At 38.5% G+C, this 20,597-nt stretch overlaps 1 protein-coding gene and 1 pseudogene across 2 annotated transcripts in view; one reads left to right on the top strand and one right to left on the bottom strand.

Moving 5' to 3' along the window:
- The window catches only part of CAMK4 (calcium/calmodulin dependent protein kinase IV), a 207,123-nt gene that overhangs the window by 102,263 nt on the left and 84,263 nt on the right, over positions 1–20,597 (top strand). The gene's annotated exons all lie outside the window — the stretch shown is intronic.
- LOC116632181 lies at positions 5,393–9,892 on the bottom strand (annotated as a pseudogene).

Genomic DNA, 20,597 nt, shown 5'->3' with positions numbered 1-20,597 from the left:
TCATCAGCTTCTAACTTGATTTTCAAATGTTGGGTTTGCTTCAGTGAAGTGCAACTGACAAATGCTGTTGTTTCTAGGACTGAGCCTGCTCATTTAAGAAGTCTCTGTTTGGACAGGGAAAGAAACAACAAATGTTGGAGAGGTGTGGAGAAAGGGGAACCCTCTTACACTGTTGGTGGGAATGCAAGTTGGTACAGCCACTTTGGAAAACAGTGTAGAGGTTCCTCAAAAATTTAAAAATAGAGCTACCCTATGACCCAGCAATTGCACTACTGGGTATTTACCCCAAAGACACAGATAGTGCAAAGAAGGGCCATATGCACCCCAATGTTCAGAGCAGCAATGTCCACAATAGCCAAACTGTGGAAAGAGCCGAGATGCCCTTCAACAGATGAATGGATAAAGAAGATGTGGTCCATATATACAATGGAATATTACTCAGCCATCAGAAAAGATGAATACCCAACTTTTACATCAACATGGATGGGACTGGAGGAGATTATGCTAAGTGAAATAAGTCAAGCAGAGAAAGTCAATTATCATATGGTTTCACTTATTTGTGGAACGTAAGGAATAACATGGAGGACATTAGGAGAAGGAAGGGAAAAATGGGCGGGGGGAATTGGAGGGAGAGATGAACCATGAGAGACTATGGACCTGAGAAACAAACAGGGTTTTAGAGGGGAGAGGAGAGGGGGATTGATTAGCCCGGTGATGGGTATTAAGGAAGGCACGTACTGCATGGAGCACTGGGTGTTATACGAAAACAATGGATCGTGGATCACCACATCAAAAACTAATGATGTATTGTATGGTGACTAACATAACATAATAAAATTAAAAACTACAAAAAAAAAAAAGAAGTCTCTGTTTGAACAAGAAGGAAGGATTGGGTTTTCATATTGCTTCTGTTTGCCATATACTCGTAGGTGAGCCAAGGGGGCAAAGTTATTCAGGCTTGTCTCCAATGAGTAAGAAGTGCAGCAGGTGAGAGTTCACGATAGAAATGGCAGCATCTAACACCAGCATTCATGGTGGTCCCTGCATCCCAGAGAGGGTTTGTCACAGCAGTGCACTACTACTCTCTGCCTTGAAAGAGTTTCCCTTTATAAAACCACAAAAACACAACATATTCTTTTAGAGCACATTCTTCCTTTCTCAAATTCTATGGGAACACATATGTGAAATATATATACTTCTGAAAGTAAAGTATGTTGAGGACAGAAATATCATAAATTTTGAAATCAAATGATACCTCTTTTAGGACAACGGATTTTTTTTTTCTAATATCACCAGTTGTTTATGTATTGTCTGGCACAAGGAAATTTTAGAATCTCATATAATGAAGAAGAGAATAATGGCATGCGGCTTTCAATTGAGTAGAAGTAGAATGACATTTTGAAACAATCTGTTAGAATTTAAAGCCAGAGCAAACTAACAAAGACAGTTTAATTGAAGAATAATTTAATAATTTAAATGGCAGTTGCTACTAGAAACCCTATATTCTAGGTTTCCTATTTGGTGTAGGCAATGATTTAAGTTATTCCAGAATGTAAGGAATCTTTTGATTGATAAGGTTTGGAATTTTCTCTTAAATCAAATTCTTATAGTCATAACATTTATTTGAACTAAGGATTATTAAAATTTTATGAAATGGAACTTCCAAGTAAATATCTACTTTTTAGGAAAGTAAGTTGGCATGCTTTAGCAGTGGTCACACAAGAGATGTTTTTGGACTTCATTGTATCCTTTCTTGCTGGTTAAAAAAAATTGTCAGTAAAATTTGTGAGTGGTTGTTTTGTTTTCATAGTTGAAACTTTGAAAGGGACTAGCTGTATGAATGTCTAGGAGAAGAAACACTCAGAAATGACATGTGAATGCTCAGAATCCGAAAGGACAAAGGGCTGGTTTAGAAAATATTGGTTTATGTCAAAAATCTTTGGTTGAATTGGAATAAGAGACAGGAAGACATTTATTTGGTGGGTTCGTGACTCATTCATTGGGAAAGTAAAGCTCTGGTTTGCCCTTGCTGTCTTCTCTTCTCCACCTCTGTTGTGGAAACATCTTCCGCAGAAGACAGGCAGGAAGAAAATGTGGACGGGAACCAAGTGTCAGATGGAGCTGCAGAGCGGTGCTGTAAGGCTGATGTTGTCAAACACAGTTACTGCTGTGCCAAATGGAATGAGAGGAAATCCCCTGGAGAAACCCAAGCTTTGAACGTGAATTGGGTGGGATCTCCAGCATTGTCTCCTAGAATAAACCATGCACAGAGATGTGTAAATGAGAGAAATAGGAGGCAAAAACCTCAAAAAGCAGTTGCCTCCAGTGTTTCATTTCATATAGGTCATGAAGGCAGAAATTCCTTATCTAAATGAAATGAACGAAGCCTACGAATCTCTTTACAGAAGAAAAGCAAAGCAAGGAAAACAAAGTATTTTCCTAGTGAATTCAGTTAAAGATCTGCTATTTCAGGGAAAAGGGGGCTTTAGAAATGGAATTATTTATGTAATATATTTATTAGATTGAGCCACAAAAAACTGCCTCTCTTAAATCATTTTTTTTACCTACAAAAATGGCAGTTTTACATGGTTCAACTAATAACTTTGGGACCACTATGCTACTTCACTGGATAATTCCTCAAGTCCTCATTTTATGACTAGACCTAAACCTAAAAGGCCTGAAAGATTGTCTGTCTATCTCTCTGACTGTCGTTCTATCATCAGCTATCTGTAAGAATTTCCTGGGTCTGGTGTAATAAAGCACCACAAACTGGGAGGCTTAAAACAATGGAAATCTATTCTCTTACAGTTCTGAGGCCAGAAGTCTGAAATCAAGGTTTTATCAGGGTCGATTCTTTCTGATAGTGCTCAGGGAGAACTTGTTCCATGCCTCTCTCCTAGCTCCTGGTGACAGAAGCTTGCCCTGCAGATGGGTCACTCTAATCTCTGCCTCCGTTGTCATATGGCCACCTTCTCCCTATGTGTCTGCATCTCATCTTTCCTCTGTGCATTGTCTGTGTCCAAATTTTCCTCTTCTTAGAATGACACCATTCCTTTTGGGTTAGGGACTGACCCTACTCCACTATGACCTCATCTTAAATGAACTTATATCTACAACAACTCATTTCCAAATCAGGTCACTTTCAGAAGTACTGCTGGTTAGGACTTCAACATATCTTTTTTGGGGGGGACACAATTCTGCCCATAATACCATCTATAAGAGAAGACTTCCAAGGTGAATTTCAAAATATGCCATTCAATATTTTATCTGAAGATAAGTGAAACTTACATCACATTCAAGAAAGTTAATAAACCTAAGAAAACTCATCCAGTTTATAGGTGATTAAATTCACATATGAACATTTTTAAGTCCAAGAAAGATTTCCCATCTCTTTTACAGTCAATTATTTGATAACAATAATCTTCTTTCCCAGGATCTGTTTAAATACTTTTTCAAGATAGTTTACCCAAATTTTATTTTGTGGCAATGTTATGTCCCTTCTCATTGCTTAATATTTGAGGAAGGATTTAGTTTACATTTGGCAATAAGAGACTTACTGAGAATCCATTAGGCACTCACATATATGGGTGATAGACAGTGACTCTAATTTACCCATAGGAAGGCAGACTAAAGCACCAGCCCTTATGGAGAAATCTATTATCTCTTTGGTCGTCAGGTACAGGACAGAGTTAATACTGATAATAAACACAAATTGTCATGTTTAGACAATTGAGTATTTTGACTAATAAAATATCTGTATGGGAAATTAACATGTAATTATAATAAAAATATTTTAATTGCCATATATTTTATATATGGATATAATACCATGTACTTTATATATATAGATAATGACATTTCATAGAACTGGTATGCATTAAAATACATATTAACCAAGGTAATAATGCCTGCAACTTACTTTCAAATAGTTAAGCAACAAAGAAGTGTGTGAGTATGTGTGTGTGCATATGGGGAGAGAAAGAAAATATGGCAAAAATCAACAATTATTGAATATAGGACAATATACTAGCATCCATGCTGGTATCTCAACATTTCAGTATATATGAAAATTCTCATAACCAAGCATTTGGGTTAAAACATACTTCAACATTGACATCCTATTTATCATAACTTAGCATTTCTTCTGGCCATTCAAAAAGCATTTCAAAATCTTGCAGTTTCTAAGTGTTATGATAAACACCAGTGACTGTCTCTCTCTATTATAGATGTACTGAAGTGCCAGGAAATAGAACATTATAGTTGAACCAATTCTTTACCCTAAAACCTGGGCATTCCCAGAAGCAGTATCTATTCGTCTCATTGTGTCATTAATCAAGATAAAGCTTTGAGGACAGTAAGAGTAAACAAGAGAGGAAAATGAAAGGCTTTTGTGATCATGTATTTGTTTAATTTTTTTCCTCTAGTATTCATGGTACTCATACTGAAGTAGCCCTCAAATCTCTTGGAGTGGCATCCATACTCTCTTCCTGGGAAAAAGGTGGCCGGTTTTGTAACTTTAATTTTGAAACAAGTACAGATTCACAGGCAGTGCCATTTTGGTCACCCGTAAGTTCTTTATCGCCTTGCATACAAGAACTAAGTGATTGCGTGTATCAGTGGAACTTGTACCGTGAACTTTGTAAAACATGAATCAAGGATGAAGGGAACAAGACTAACTTTTTTTTCCCTTCATTCATGAGCCCTTTATCGTCTCCATTTCATGTGATACTTCGAAGAAATTGAAGTAGAGGAAAAGGATTTACTAAACTACTTCCTCAGATTAACAACTTTGGGGCATTGAAGGATTCTAACAGACACAGCTATTAGGACAACCCGTGATTTAGAAGATGGAAACTTTTTTGGGGGGGCGGTAAATTGTAATTTTTTTATTGGAAAACAAATATACAACTTGGAATGGATTTGAGGCAAATTGTGCCATAAGCAGATTTTCTTTAAGTGGCTAAATAAAGTTTAAAAGCCAGTAACAATAAAGGAAAATGTTTCTGGTACTGGACCAGCAGTACAAAAAAATAGTGTATGAGTACCTGGATAATACACCCGTTTTGCAATAGTGCAACTTTTAAGTGCATATTGTTGACTGTCCATAGTCCATGCAGAGTTACAATGCCACACTTCAACAACATGCTGACAGTTCCTAAAGAAAACTACTTAAAAAGGCATAACCCAGATGTTTCCTCATTTGACAAACTCCATCTAAGTTCAGATGTGCGGAAGGGCTTAGATACATCCAGAGTAAGCCACATGCAACATGTTACTTGATCAGCTTTCTAAAATAAGGTTTCAGGACAATGACAGTAAGATAAGGGAAGAAAATATGGAGGAATGAAGTCCTAATTACTACACATGCATAATTTTTGACAGCCGGGGGAAACCTTTTTACAGATAAGTTACAAACAAAGAAAAGGTGAAAAAACAATATTGTACAAGAAATTGAACACATTGTGTAAGGTGTCTTCACTTTGCTGTCATCATTTGTACAAACTTCATAGTTTACTTGACTATCACCATCAATATCTGCTTCCCTGATCATTTCATCAACCTCCTCATCTGTTAACTTCTCTCCCAGGTTTGTCATCACATGGCCAAGCTCTGCTGCCCTAATACAGCCATTGCCATCCTTATCAAACACACAGAGTGCTTCTCTAATTTCTTCTTCACTGTCTGTGTCTTTCATTTTTCTTGCCATCATTGTCAGAAATTCCGGGAAGTCAGCTGTGCCGTTACCATCAGCATCTACTTCATTAATCATGTCCTGTAACTCGGCTTCTGTGGGATTCTGCCCAAGAGACCTCATTACAGTTCCCAATTTCTTTGTTGTTATAGTTCCATCACCATCCTTGTCAAATGGTGAAAAAGCGTCTTTGACTTCCGCAATCTGCTCTTCAGTCCGTTGGTCAGCCTGCGATGCATCCCCCGGACTCGGCTCGCAGCGGCCACCGCCACCAGGACGCGGTGCGGCTCCTGCCATCGCTGCTCTGGCCGCGCTGTCCTGGTAACTGCCAAGACGGAACCTTTTTACTGATGTCACATGACGTTTGAATATGTTGAACTTAAAACTGCACAAAATGAGAAAAACAGATTCAAGAAAGTGTCAGAATTTGAACAGATTAAGCAGATGGAACCTTTAGTTTGGACTGAATTTTGCGGAGTTAAATGGAATCACAACTTTTGAAGAACGGCACGGTGATAATGTAGTTACTATTTCGGGAGTGAGTCACATGCTTTACCTTTCTTCCTGAGGAGTACGTACCTCAGGGCATATCTAAATAATCACACATCAGCCCTATCAGTATGGCTCATATTCAAGAAGAACTGATGGAGATTTAAGAAAATTATGCTCACCAATCATTTATAGTGTCCCTGGAATTTTGGAGACAAATATTTGAATTCTAGAATTGAGATGAAACTTCTAGCTACATGGCTCAGCTCTTGGAAGAGATTGCATTCAGCTTACTGTGAAGCCCATGCCGTTTCATGAAATACCCAGTACTGGGGCTCAGTATGTAAAATCAGAATTTGTGAGTCTGAGCGCCAATCTGTGTGCCAGTTCAGCATGTATATGTATTCTGACTCTCCTTACGAAGGGCTGTGCAGTTGTGCATGAGATTATGGGCTCTGGAGCCAGACAGATTGAGTTCAGAATCCCTTCTGCCACTTACTACTTATGTGGCTTTACAACAAATTGTATAAATCTCTCAATCTTAGTTTCTTCATCTGTAAAATGGCTTTAAGAACATCTAGCTCATGGTGTTCTAGTGAAGATTGAAGTGAGATAATTTGTGTAAAATATTTCTCAACACCCAGGAAGCTTGTTATAAATGGGAACATTATTCTTATTATTAATTATAAAGGGTCCACACAAGCATTTTATATTATGATAGAACCAGTTCATTCTATGCGATTCTGATGTTCTCATCAGCTTTGTTTAAAACTGAGCAGTAAGCAGCACCCAACGTATTGTGCAATTCTGTGTGAATAAGATTAATTATATTTAGAGTGCTTTTAAAATTTCTGCTAAAAATGGGTATATATTTTACTACTATTATCAAATTTAATATGGTGCTAAGTAAAAATTTCTGATCCTGAGACCTCCTACATAAACAAATCTTGGGTGCTCGTGATTGCTAGCTTTAGAATGCGTTCAACCTTATGGCTCTATTCTGGCTCTTAGCATTGGAGCAGTGTGACTACATCCACAGTGTAGAAGCTGTTCCACGTCTCAATTTTGTCATATTTTAGTTATTTGAATGTAAAGTTACCTGTCAATTTCTGTAAAGGTTTTTGTGAATAATTTAATTTACGAGAAAATGCCTTTAACTTTTATAAAATTTCCATAAGTGCTAAAGGATGAAAGAGGCCTTTTATCTTCTCAGTTAGTTGAAGAAACACACATTGTGATTTGCTAATCATTCTATGATTTAGTATTTAATGTCTATTCATTTTTCCTTATATTCTTATGAGTTAACTATTTGAGATATAACTATGATGTTGCAGGAGAATTTGAAAGGTTGTTCTAGATTAAATTACAGAATATATACAGGCCTCCTCCCAAATTCTTGGTAGGTGAATCTTCAGGTCATCTCCATTAGAGGAGATTTCCAGATTCCTCCATTCTAAAATAGAGATAATACCATTTATCCTACTGGGTAAACTGAGGATTACATGCTCTTGTCTCTTTCTACCTAGCCTTTGGGAACAGAAAACTGACCATGGGGCATTCATTTTCCATTTGCTATGATGTATGTTAGAGAGATGTCTGGGTCCATCTGAGTTAAAGATATGCATCTATTATGTTGCCATTGCCACTTTTAACCACTCATGGATGTGCTCTGAAAGTGAAGTTAAGGTCGCCTTTGGTCAGTGATTGAGAGAAGAATATAAATCAGTAGCTCAAATAGACTTTTTGGGCCCAATTGAGGTCTCAGAACACATTAAGGAAAGTAGCTTGCAGATAACAAGCTGTGTCAAGTGAAGTGAAACTTCTTCAAGCATTCTGTCAGTTGAAACCTATTGATTTTCATGGGAACTATTAAGCCAGGGTTCCTGGAATAGGAACAGGGATATTTCTATTCAGTTTGTGACAAGTATATGTCTACAAGAGAAAAAGGTAGTGGGGTGGAATGTTAAAAACTTGGCCTGATTTGTATGCTTTACCATTCAGAGATCTACTTAGAAGTCTGAACATTCTTGCAGAGAATTAAGTGTTGCAGTTTGATTTGTTTTCTTTTTTGATAGAAACACGGCTGGAATCTGTCACAGTTCAGCTTGCTTATCTGTCCTCTCATTATATTGATCTCTCATCAGTATTTTGTTGCCTTTTTAAAAATAAATGCCATAATTCAGACAACCTGCTGTGAAGGGTGGTGAGAGGTGGGGGAGAAAGAGAGATTGAGAATAGGTGCATGCTCGGGTGCTGTTGCCTGAAAGGAAACACACTTTGCAGTGGTGCCATCCACTCAGATGATCACATTTAAACCTCTAGTTCTTTTATAAGTAGTGGGCAGCGTAATCTAAAGTGACCTTCACTTTGTATGGAGACTGTGGAGCAGAAAAAAGAGATGCATAACTAGCCACAAACAGGAAATCTTATAGGAAGAGCTTATGTTGCCATACCCTAGTAGAAGAAAGAGACTAGAAACTTCTCAAAGAGCTGAATGGGAAAGGCCTTGTAACCAGAGGAGAGGTGCTGGGAGCATGGAAGTTGAGAGGAACCGAGGTCGGAAGATCAGAGCTGGGGAGTGGTACTCACTCAGTGGACCACAACCAGAAAGCTGAGAAAGCCTGAAGGAACACAGCCTACCAGCCTCAAAGCAAACTTGGGATTCATAATTTATTAAGAAGGGGAGAAGCTATAGTATTAGTGTTAACAGAGAAGAACATTTCAATACATTTTGATTTTTATATTTATGGTATAATGTTGAATGATGGTCAAAACTGCATCCATCCAGACAATGTAAAAAGAGAGGGAAGAAAGAAGGCTAAAAAAAAGAAAAGAAAAGAAAAGAATCAAGTCATAGAACTCCAAAACCATTAATCTGCTAAAAGAGAGGAAATGAATGACTGTGCAGAGGATATTAAATAGAAGAGATTCAAATAATTTTCAGTATTGAATTAGGTTTCCACTGCTTTTTTTTAAGAAGCATCCTCAAATCACCCTATGCCACTTCAGTAGTTTTAAAGTAAAGGAGCATAATGCTAAATAAGAATGGTGCCCACATTTCATTATTAAACACTGTGTGGCCCCATTCACCTGTTAACACAAAGTGCCCCATGGGAGTATCTTACTTATGGGAGTTTTAGAAAAGAGACATGTTCAAAGTACACAAAAGCATATAGAATTTGAACCCAGGGCTTTTGAGTTCCAAATCTGGGTCCTTTCTATTTATACCAGCTAGGTTCTGATAGAAAAAAAGACCAAAAAAACCAAAAAGACAAAAAAAGGTAGGAATGATCATGGCCCAGATCTGAGACTGAAACTGGATATTGCTCCTTACTAAGCTGATAAAGGGTGAAAAAGCCTTTGTTGACACAGACACCGAGAAACTGAGTGCATTTCTAAGTCACCCTAAAACAAAAGTAAACAATATTCCCTATGTGCAGAGAACACAAGCAACGTAGTTCTTTTCCAAATGCTGTTAAAAGTTTAGTTAATGAGTTTTAGCACACAGTATTCACTAACAAATGGAAGAGGAATAACTGGGGAGTGTGTAATATACAAGCTACACACATTGCTTGGTGTGAATCTTTGCACTTTGTCTTAATGGTAGATGGGATGCAGTGACCCCAGGCGTGGCTGTGTGTATGGGATTCCAGTTTCTTCTCTGCTGCAAGTGTCAGCATCACAGGATAAATTCAGTTAAAGCTTCTCATATTTATCTCTACCCCAGAAATCTGAAAAATGTATCAAATGGGTTGTTATATCTACAGTGCTTCCCCCCCCCCCCCCCCAAAACAAACAAGGTTTTCATGGGGAAGTTTTTTTTTTTTTGAGATTTTGAGATCAGAATAGTCTAGAACTATTTTTCCATAGTAACATGAGGACACATTTGGGTATTGTGATTAGTGTCGAGGGCGGGGCATACATAATAAAGTACTATAAGCTGTGAATGATTTTTTTCGCTGATAAAGCAGATCCAAGATTACCATTGTCATCTTTTAAAATTTGACATTTTTATGAAGGGGAATGTGGATGAGTACCAAAATTTACCTGTCACATATTTATCTGCCAAAAAAATTTAAAGTATCCTCTATTTTCTATGACAATTAGAATTCTTCCTAAGACTGGTACCCCTGGATATCTGGGGAAAAGATACTTAAAATTTCCAGTCAAAGATATCTCAGTGTTTCCTCATTTAAAAGAGTCTCTATTAGTTTAAAAGAGTTTCTTTAGGGTAAATATTCAGTGTAAGTTTATCTCTCTCAGAGCTGTTTCTCCCTTGCCCTGTTCTTTCCATGCTTGCTTAAGTAACCCATGGAGGCATGGTCTCTCCAGTGAGGATGAAGTACCCATGCACCACAGCCATCACCAGCTGCTGACTGCACTAAACACCTGACCAGGTGAGGGCCCCAGCAGCTATAGACAGCTGGAGATACATCATAGGGTCACATAATGGTCAGACATTCAGGGACAGGACCAGACCAGCCAGGCAGCACAAAATCAGAGACCAGCCCAGTGCATGGATCTATTCCTTCTCTGAATCCTGACAGTCCTGGAGAGTATCAGAGAGGGTGTTATCTATTCTAGAGAAATCATTAACTCCTTGTCTTACACTAAACGTATTGAGGTGTGTGCAAAATGGGCATGCAGGTCCTAGCAAGAACAGAAGCAGGAAAAGGAACAAAAAGCAAGTCTTTATGCATTCCTTCAGTTTCCCTATCTCAGCACTAAAAGGGAAAGTTGCAGTTTGTTAATTTCTAATAGAAATTAGAATTAGGACATTGCTGATACCCAGGTCTGTAATAACTCAGGTGTGACCTCAGTGGTCAATAGTGGTTAATAAACATAAGAAATTGGTATTAAAACCTCTGTGGAGCTTAACCAAAGTAGTGCAGCTCTTATCCCAATCTTCATAAAGGGTGAAGGAAGGCATTTAAATATAAATGCAAACAGATATCAGTTCCCCTCTTTGATTACCCTCAAATAAGATTATATTGGATATAGTTTAAGATTTTGATGAAGTTGTCTTTCACTTTTAGAAGAAAAGGGGAACTACACCATATTCAAATTTATTAGACGTATTTTCCTTAGTAGGACTGACACTTACATAAATCTCAATATTTCTAAATTTAGTTTGTTTCAGTTACAGTAATTTTTATGGGAAAACACAGAAAATTGAAAATAGAACAGTAGGAAATACTTACCTTACTTTTTACAAAATCCTTTCAGGAAAGGCATTGTACATCTACAATGGGCCAGGAGATTTCACATATATTTTCATTTCCTCCTTACAACAATAATACTGTAGATAGCAGTTATTGTCTCTTATCTATGAAGAAATCGAAATAGGGGCACCTGGGTGACTCAGTCGTTGGGCGTCTGCCTTCGGCTCGGGTCATGATCCCAGGATCCTGGGATCAGCCCCGCATCGGGCTCCTTGCTCAGCGGAGGGCCTGCTTCTCCCTCTCCCACTCCCCCTGCTTGTGTTCCCTCTCTTGCTGTGTCTCTCTCTGTCAAATAAAATCTTAAAAAAAAAAAAAAAGAAAGAAAGAAAGAATCCTCAGACAGGATAAATGATTTTATCAAGGACTCTAAATGGCAGAACCAGAATTCAAGTTGAATTTTAAAATAAAGTACAAACATGGATGTTCATTACAGAATGATTTATGTTAGTAACAAATTTTAAGAAATCCTAAGTAATGATAAAAATGGTCATTGATGACAGTGGGGCATTAAGAAGCTGTTTTACATTCTGCTTGTGAATGTTATGTATCCATAAAATGTTATGGTATTTTTCACAAAAATAGTAAGAAACAAAACTATCTCTCCATATTTGAAGTATGTAAAGAAACACTCAGAGTTTAAAAAGTTGAAAGAAAATGAAACAAAATGCTAATGATTACAGTGGTGGGTATGTTCCTCATTCTTATGTTTTATATTTCACATTTTTTTAATGTGGCTATGATACCTCTCTAAAACTTTTCCAGCCCTGGCAACATGCCCCCGAAAAGAGAATTTGGGAGGCTGACATTCCATTCCTTTTTTATCACAGGATATCAGCTTCTTTTTTGCAAGGATCTGACTGTGCTGGTGTTGACTTGCCCTTATCAGGGAATCTGGGGGAGTAGGGACCCAGCAAAGCTTTCCTCTTGAACTGTCCCCCAGTAGGCACAGAGACAAAGCAGAGAATTTGCCATCACATCCCTCTACTTTTCTGTGTCCCGAGGACCTCCCAGCTCCTCCTTTAGGAGCGCATAGTGCACTCCAGCTCGCATGGTTACCAGTTTCTGATTTTCATCATTTCCTCTTCTTTTAATGTTTTCTCTCATTGTGTTTAATACAAAGCATTGATCACACAAATAAAGGCAAGGTGTGCTGTTTGAAGAACAGGCCTCCTTTTGGCAGCTTGTAGAGCTCTATATCCTATGATGGGGGAGAGGAGCAGACATGGAACATCACTATCTGCTGCAGTGGATTTAGAAAGTCAGTGACTCCACCAAAGCTTTTATTATTATTTCTTATTTCTTGAAACATTACTCATTTACCTTGGGAGCAAGTACCCATGAAGGCCCTAGATTGGGTACTTTGCTCTGCCAGTAAGATAGGCATTCTGCACTCCATTAGTATCAATAACACAACAAAAATGTCATATAGATCCAACTGACAAGAGAACGGACTAACCAATTCCAATCTCAACTAACCAAAGCTGTGAAACCAGGGATCTTTTCTTTGAAGCACCCATCTCTTGTATTCAAACACTAGCTTCATCCTTCATTCATTCATTCATTCAGCAGATTATTATATACCAGACATTGGTAAATAATGCTGGGGATACTGATGTGTACAAGATGGACAAAACCCTTGGTGTCATAGGGCTTGTGTTCTGGTACTATATGTTGGCTAAGTGAATTTAAATTAAAAAAAAATCAAATAATGAATTAGTAATTAAATGATAACATAGGTATTTGTAAACGTTATGAAGAGATTAGAGTGATATAATTCATGGTGTATGTATAAATGTGTATGTATGTGTAGTCACTTTTGATAGAGTATCTAGGGAAGGCCTCCCAAGTACTCTCTGAGAAATCAGAAGGTCTTGTGAAAGAGGAAGCAGCAAGTGCAAAGGGTTTAGAGTCTGGTCTAGTGGTTGAAGGGACTGTGTAGAGAGAAAAATGACATCAGATCAAAAGGGTAAGGCCAAGCCATCCAGAGTTTTATGGTCCATGGTAAAGAATTTGCATTTATTCTAAGCACAGTGGATACCAATAAAGGCATTTAAGTTGGAGAGTGACATGATCTGATTTACATTTTAAAGACATCACTCTGGCTTCCATGCAGAGGGAATGATTATAAAGGGTAAGAATCCAAGCAGAGAGATTAGTTAGGAAGTATTTCAATACTTCTGCAGCCTTTGAAGTAGAAGAAAAATCAGACCAGAATGGTGACATGGAATAATCAATTTTATCTGAGAATGGAGTGATCAAATATATCAAATGCTGCTGACAGGATAAGATGAGTAGTTTGGCTCCAAGTGCTCCTCCAAGGAGGCCACTGATATTTTTCTATAAGAGGTTTGGAGGAGTTCTTGGGATGAAGCCAGACTGGGCTGCACTGACAAATACAAGGGGGTGGGTGGAGGAAGTGGAGAAAGAAGGCAGAGACAACTCTGGAGGGTTTTTCTGTGGAGGGAAGCAGAGAAATGCTTTGAAAACAGGTAGAGAGGTAAGGCACTGAAGGATGAGGTCTTTTTAAGGATAAGAGGTATTAAATCAGGGTTACCCCCATATATTCTTAATCCCAGGGAGAGATACAAAGATGCAAGAATGGGAAAAGAGCTACTGAAAGATGTAAAGTCCTTTCTACTTTATATATGGTGTTTCTCCATTCTTCTTTCTCTCTGTTAAGCCAAATCTGTTTCTAGTGAGAGTCTAGAATGAGCCAAATCTTTCGTATAAACTTTGTTTAGCTTGTCATCTCTCCCAGGAATATTTTAAGCCTGTTTCATTCACTGTAAAATAAAAGACTGTTCCTTCTGAAAGAATTTCTGGCATCTGTGAGCAGAAAGGCTTAGATTTTAGAATGTGGGAATGAGGGAGCAGAGGTATCTCCCTTGAAGGAGGCTGCCCTGTTCTGAATCTACCTGGTTTGATATAAACATCTTTCTTTCTGGTTTGAACTTCACAGAGACATTCTTGTCTTGCCTAAACTCTGTTCCAATCCTTGGGCTCCTCCCCCATTGGAAAGCTCTACTTTTCTCCTTTTTGCCCTGCCAGTGTCTTAAGAGTCTGTAGGGAGTAGGAGGTGGCTATTAACAGAACTATCAGAAAATGAGTTTCACAGTTTTCAAAAGCAAGCTTATTTGATTGACGTGCCTTATTAGAGTTTGTCTTCCCATACTGATGAGAACAGGGTTGGTGTTATGTTAGTGTTAAATGTAAAATAAGATATTGGTTCCTCTTAATATCTCCTTCCTATCCCACCCCACCATGTCCAATGCTCATCACTGCCTCCACCTCTGAACCATCACCTCCACTGTGCAGCTGCCCCTTCCATTCTCCTCTCTACTGGGTCGAAACTCACACTGAAAGATCTGGGAGAAGAACATTCAAGACAGAAGACTATCTAGCACAAAGTGAAAAGGCCCAGAAATGGAAAAGATTTTGGCTTCTTCAGAGATTAACTAGATGATTAGAGAGCTAGAATGAAAGAGGACAGCTGGTAGGTGAGTTCAGAACAATGGACAGGGCCAAAATGTTATTAGCATCTTTCTGAACCTGCTCCTCCAGTCTTTCCCACCTCAATAAATGGCAATTTTATGCTTCCCATTTCTGAAGCTGAAAAACTTGTAGTCAATTTTTATATTTTTCTTTCTCTTACATCTCATAGCCAGTTCATCTGTAAATACTATTTTCTCTTCCTTAAAAATATCCATCTGCTTCATACCTCTATCATCACTACCAAACTTCCATAATCTCTCACTGGAACAACTGCTCTAACTTGTTATTGCATGTCCCTGCTTTTACTCTTTCCATTATCCTCATCTCTGTAAAATTCAGAGCATCATTGTTTCTTCTTCTTCTCTTTCTTCTTCTTTCTTCTTCTTTCTTTCTTCTTCTTTTTTTAAGAGAGGGAGAGGAGTAGGGCAGAAGAAGAGGGAGAAGAAAATCTCAAGCAGGCTCCACACTGTGTGGAGCCTGATGTGAGGCTCAGTCTTACAACCCTGAGATCATGACCTGAACCAAAACCAAAAGTCAGGTGCTTAACTGGCTGAGCCACCCAGGCTCCCCTCAGAGTATCCTTTCAAAACTTAACTAATATCATGTCATTCCTTTCTCAGAACCTTCCAGTTGTGTCTGACCTCTCTCATACTAAAATACCAAGTTCTTACCTGGGTGACATGGCTCTTTATGACCTGACTCCTGGTCATGAGGAGCCTCCGTCATCATCTACTACTTTCCTCCTCTGTCACTTTGCTTTGGCTAAACTGGCCTCCTTGCTGTCACTCGTAGCTGAGGGCCTTTGTGTTTGCTGTTACTGTGTCTGAAACACTCCTCTCTCAAATCCAAGTGGCTGTGTACCATGTTGCTTTGTCAGAGAGACCTTTCATAACTGTCCATTTCAAACAGCACCCTTCACCACCCCACATCTTTTACCTTTTTTTTCCTTCCTTAGTATTTATCAACTTTGGACCTTTTATTTACTTCTTTTTTTTTTTTTTTATCTTCACTAAAACATAAGCTTCTTAGGACATAAAATTCCTAGGAAGTTTATTTGTTTTGTTCACTGCTGTATCCTCATGCCCAGAATAACATCTGCATGTAGTGGGTGTTCAAAAATATTTGTAGAATAAATGGATGAAATTAATTGGATACAGATGTATATAGATTGATAGATTGGATGATGACAAGATCGTATTCTCTTTGTATTGTTTATACCTTCTCAGTGGATTAGAAGCAAGGCTGTGATAGGAGAGTGAAGGGAGGAGGGAGTATTGGATGTTAGAGGAGAGAAAGTGTAAAGTGTTCTGTTGCAAAATGGGGAGCTGAGGGTCCCTTGAGATTTGGGGTCATAAATTAAAAATGGGACCAGTCAACTGTTGTACATTTTGTTCCAGACACTTCAGTTAAGACACAGACATGGAGTAAAAGAAGAGTAGAGTTTAACCAATTTAAGGGTTTCACCTGGCAAGTCCAACAGATGAAGATAAGAGCAAAGGAGTTGGGGGACTATGCAGTCACTGCTTATCTTAATGGACCATGGAATCTATGTAAGAACTGAAAAGATAGGAGGTATAAAGCAGAGAGTGTGAGGTTTCAAATCAATATTTTTGAAGTGGTATAATTGACGGTAATGATAAAGCCTGGGATATGACCATGGGAATGGGTTACTAAGGGAGAGTGGAGGAAGAAATTGTTGGAATTGAAGAAATGGCAAAGAAACTAGAGTCAAAGATGTTGACAGGATCATTCACATGAAAGTTGAAGTTGTTAAGAATGATGATAGGATCAGTGGTTGAGATAAAGTTGCTGAAACATGCTAAAATCTTCAGAATAGGATGAATAACAAGGAGATAGGAAGATGACTAAAACAAAAAAAGGTTTCAAGTCATGTTGGCTTATGGCAGACATTTCAAAACAGCTGAGATTTTAGGGGGACAAGGGAGGAGAAATGGTTTAGATATAGCAATGGGGAACAAGAAGGACACCTATCGTTCCAGGCCCTGTGGTACATTTCCTATTGGGATTAAAATAAGACACTGCTTGAGAAGACAATGAAAAAAGTAAGGTATCATGAGATGTCCAGGTTTCCATTAGGTCAAAAATATAAAGGGAAGAATCAGACTTGGTAAAAATTACAGTTACTGAAGATACCAGCCTCAGTATTTTTATCTGTAGACCACATTGGATTTTTGCATGTTCAAACAGCAGTTCTTAGCTTTTAAATCCTTGTAGGCTAGAACTGTCATTCTTGAATTTAACAAAGTACCAGCTGTCAAGTCTCTTCACCAAGCATGTTAGTGCCAACATATACTCGTTGATATGTCAGAAAACAGGATGCTAAATTAAGCAGAAGCTATGCAGAAGAGAATTGTTGTGAAAATTTAAAGACACTTGTCTGCTTATTTATTTATTCACTAATAATTTGTATTTTGCCTTTTTCCACAAAGTGTTTGAAGAGCACAGTTCTGTAGTTCACATCATATTCTCCGGTCATTGCTCAAACCACAAATGAGCCTAAGAAGCCAGAGAAAGAATAGAGAGACAAACAAGACTTACGGTCTCAGTCCCCGCAAAGAACATGAGATGAGGCTGAGTGTTTGATGTGGAAATGCCACTGTACTTGACTGAATCCTAGAAGTAGAGCAGTAGTCTCTACTCACACAGGTTACCCCAACCCACCAAGAATATTTAAAATCCCAGAGTCCAGATCTAGGCCACATCTGAGGTGCCCAAGTGGCTCAAGTCCACCAGAAATCTGGTGTTAAAAAATCCTCTTCTTCTCCTCAATTCCTTTACCACTTCTGCTTCTATCCATCATTCCCACAGTGCAGAAACTGGTTTCCTTTTCTTTCCCTAAGTCCTCATTATTTCTTCTTCACATATCTTTCAATCCTTTCTCCCTTCTTTTCTGCAACCTTCTCAGCCCCAGCATGGGAGTGTATCTGCTGTATATCTTAATGAAGGGTCCATGTTTGATTAACTCTATTCCAGTGATGGAGGCTTTTTCTCTGATGTTGCTCAAGAATTATGCCTTTTACCCATTTCTTTTTCTCCCCCCGTGGAGAAAGATAGTAAAATTGGGATTTCTTTCGATGTAAAGGAATCTGGAGTTCTGTGGAGTTTTATACTAACCACTTTTATTAAATTGTTTTATTAATTTTTTTCTTATGTATAACCTTCAAAAGGTATGTTTTATATTGAAAGTATTTCAAAAGCCATTAAAATTGGATGTTTCAAAGGTGATTTCATGGCAATGAAAAGGAGATATTTTTTGAATATTTAGGGCAATTTAAATAGAGGAGCTAAAAGAGTTTTTAAGAAAAACCCCAAGTGCCCAATCCATTTCAAATTGACAACTAGAACAATAAAACAATATAAGTGGAAGACAAAGTTCTTAATAATCTGATTAGCAGTAAAATGCAGTAAACTAAGGAGGCAGGACTGTAATTCCACAGTTGTCAATCTGGCTTACCTTATGATAGATAAAAAACTTAAGAAGGCACTGTGACTGGACAAACTCCTTTGGGCTTCTTCAGATTCCTTCTGTCTACCAGTTGTCCGGACCCGGGAGAGCTTCATTGCCCACTGTCCACAGCATGCAGTTAGGCCAGACACAGTTGAAACTTCTGGCCCTTCTAGACACTTCTAGATTTGAATGAGATATAACACCTCATGAGAAGGAGTATGGCATCACAACTGCTGAAGAGACTGGATAGGCAACCTAAAAGTCTGGAAAAGTTACCACCATAGGGCCAGATTTCCACCTGTGGGCAACAGGAGGAGTAGGTTCCAAGGTAGGTGAATTCTCCCTCTTTCCTATGAACTTCTTCAAGGCACGATGGCCTGGTACACCTCCTCTGGACAAGTACTCTGTGCCAGGTGGATGCAACTGCCCATATGACCTACTGTTTCTTTACAACTCATTATGACACAGTAGCCAGTGTGCTGACTGCAGTGTGTCACCTCTTACCTTGTCGGACTTCCCTGTGTCCCTGCTCTAACTGCACCTTCCAAATAAAACACCAGCATGTTGATACTTGCCTCACATTTGTTTGCTGGGGGACCTGGGCGAAAATACATCCCCTAACTTAGAATTTTAGTAATATACATAATATATTTTATAATTGTGAATTGTTAGTAATAAAAACTACCATTCTTCAAGGTATTTTGTAAATAGTGAAGGTAATTTTATGGGTTTCTATTTTGTAATATTTATTTGTTAAAACCATCTGTTGGTGCTTCTGAAGATGCTAATTATAGTAGCACTTGGAAGCTAATTTCAGGTCGCAGTAATGACTGTTCAGATAGCTGCCCAATGACTTTTGTGGTAGGCTTGACAGTTATTTTCTAGAAAAACATCACTGATGCTGAGTGGTAAGGTAAGGGCTCAGTCTCTCTCCTGGCCTTCCCAGGGCTTGGAGGGGGAAGTCAGAGTGGGCATGAAACACTAATTTCTGGAACAAGAGGAATATCGGAAAGATGTGAGATGATATGACAGTGAAGAGGCACACCTGTGTGACCTTCAAGATGTGATACCTGTGGAGGAACCACTCCCCAAAGCAGGACCACCTAGGAACTCTGAGACTTTGTTTCAAAAAGATAGCAAATGGCCCTCAGTTTATCTCTCTGGGAAAGACTTTCTGACCTCAGTCTTGTCTTGTCCTGGCATATCACTCGTTTATCTGTCCATTTCTCTTTTGTCAGCTTCTCCCTTTCAACTCTACCTGCTCTTGGTTTCTTTGGTTGGCATCACTCTGACTTGTAGTCCAGGTTTTGTCAGTCCACTTATTCTCTTTGGTTTTTCATGTCCCATTTTTCTCTAAGATCCCTCTTCTAAGATTCTTACCTGCTTCTCCCTTGTCAGCCTCCTCTGAAGTCATGACCTGCACCTCATTCAACTGGGACTCCGGCATTCATTGAAGGGAAGAGAGAGGAGACTGTGTTCACATTTTTTCTTTCATTTAATTATTACTAAATTTTCGTTCTTTTCTGTCTGCTTAAATTGTATGACATTAAATATTCTGGAGTAGTAGTTCCCAAGCTTTTGGGCTTTAGGAGCCCTTTATACTCTTCAAATTATTAAGAATTCCAAATAGTTATACACATTTACTATATTAGAGATTAGAACAGAATTTTTAAAAGTACTTATTAATTAAAAACATAATAATAATAAACCCATTACATTTTAACATAAATAGTATTTTTGTGAAAAGTGACTAGATTTTCTAAAATTAAAAAATACCTAGAGAAGAGTAGCATTATTAAAAAATCTCTTTGCTGTCTGGCTTAATAGAAGACAGTTTGAAAGAAAAAAGAGAAGACAGTTTGATTCTCATCTGCTTCTGCATTCAATTTGTTGTTTTATTTCAAGTATAGATAAAAATCTACCCTCACTCAAATATGCAACTGAAAAAGGGGATAGCCTCACATATGACCTGAAAGAATCTCAGGGACCCTAAAGTGTTCTCCCGTAACACTTTGAGAACCACTGATCTGGAGTACACTGGAAAAATAATTTTCCTTTTAAAAATTGTTTTTAAAGAGAAATTCATTCTGGGGCGCCTGGGTGGCTCAGTTGGTTAAGCGACTGCCTTCGGCTCAGGTCATGATCCTGGAGTCCCGGGATCGAGTCCCGCATCGGGCTCCCTGCTCGGCGGGGAGTCTGCTTCTCCCTCTGACCCTCCCCCCTCTCATGTGCT

This window comes from Phoca vitulina, unplaced genomic scaffold, assembly GCF_004348235.1.
Source record: "Phoca vitulina isolate PV1807 unplaced genomic scaffold, GSC_HSeal_1.0 scaffold6, whole genome shotgun sequence".
In the NCBI taxonomy this organism is placed as follows: Eukaryota; Metazoa; Chordata; class Mammalia; order Carnivora; family Phocidae; genus Phoca; species Phoca vitulina.
The sequence above is the reverse complement of the archived record's forward strand: the minus strand, read 5'-3'. Positions and strand labels throughout refer to the sequence as shown.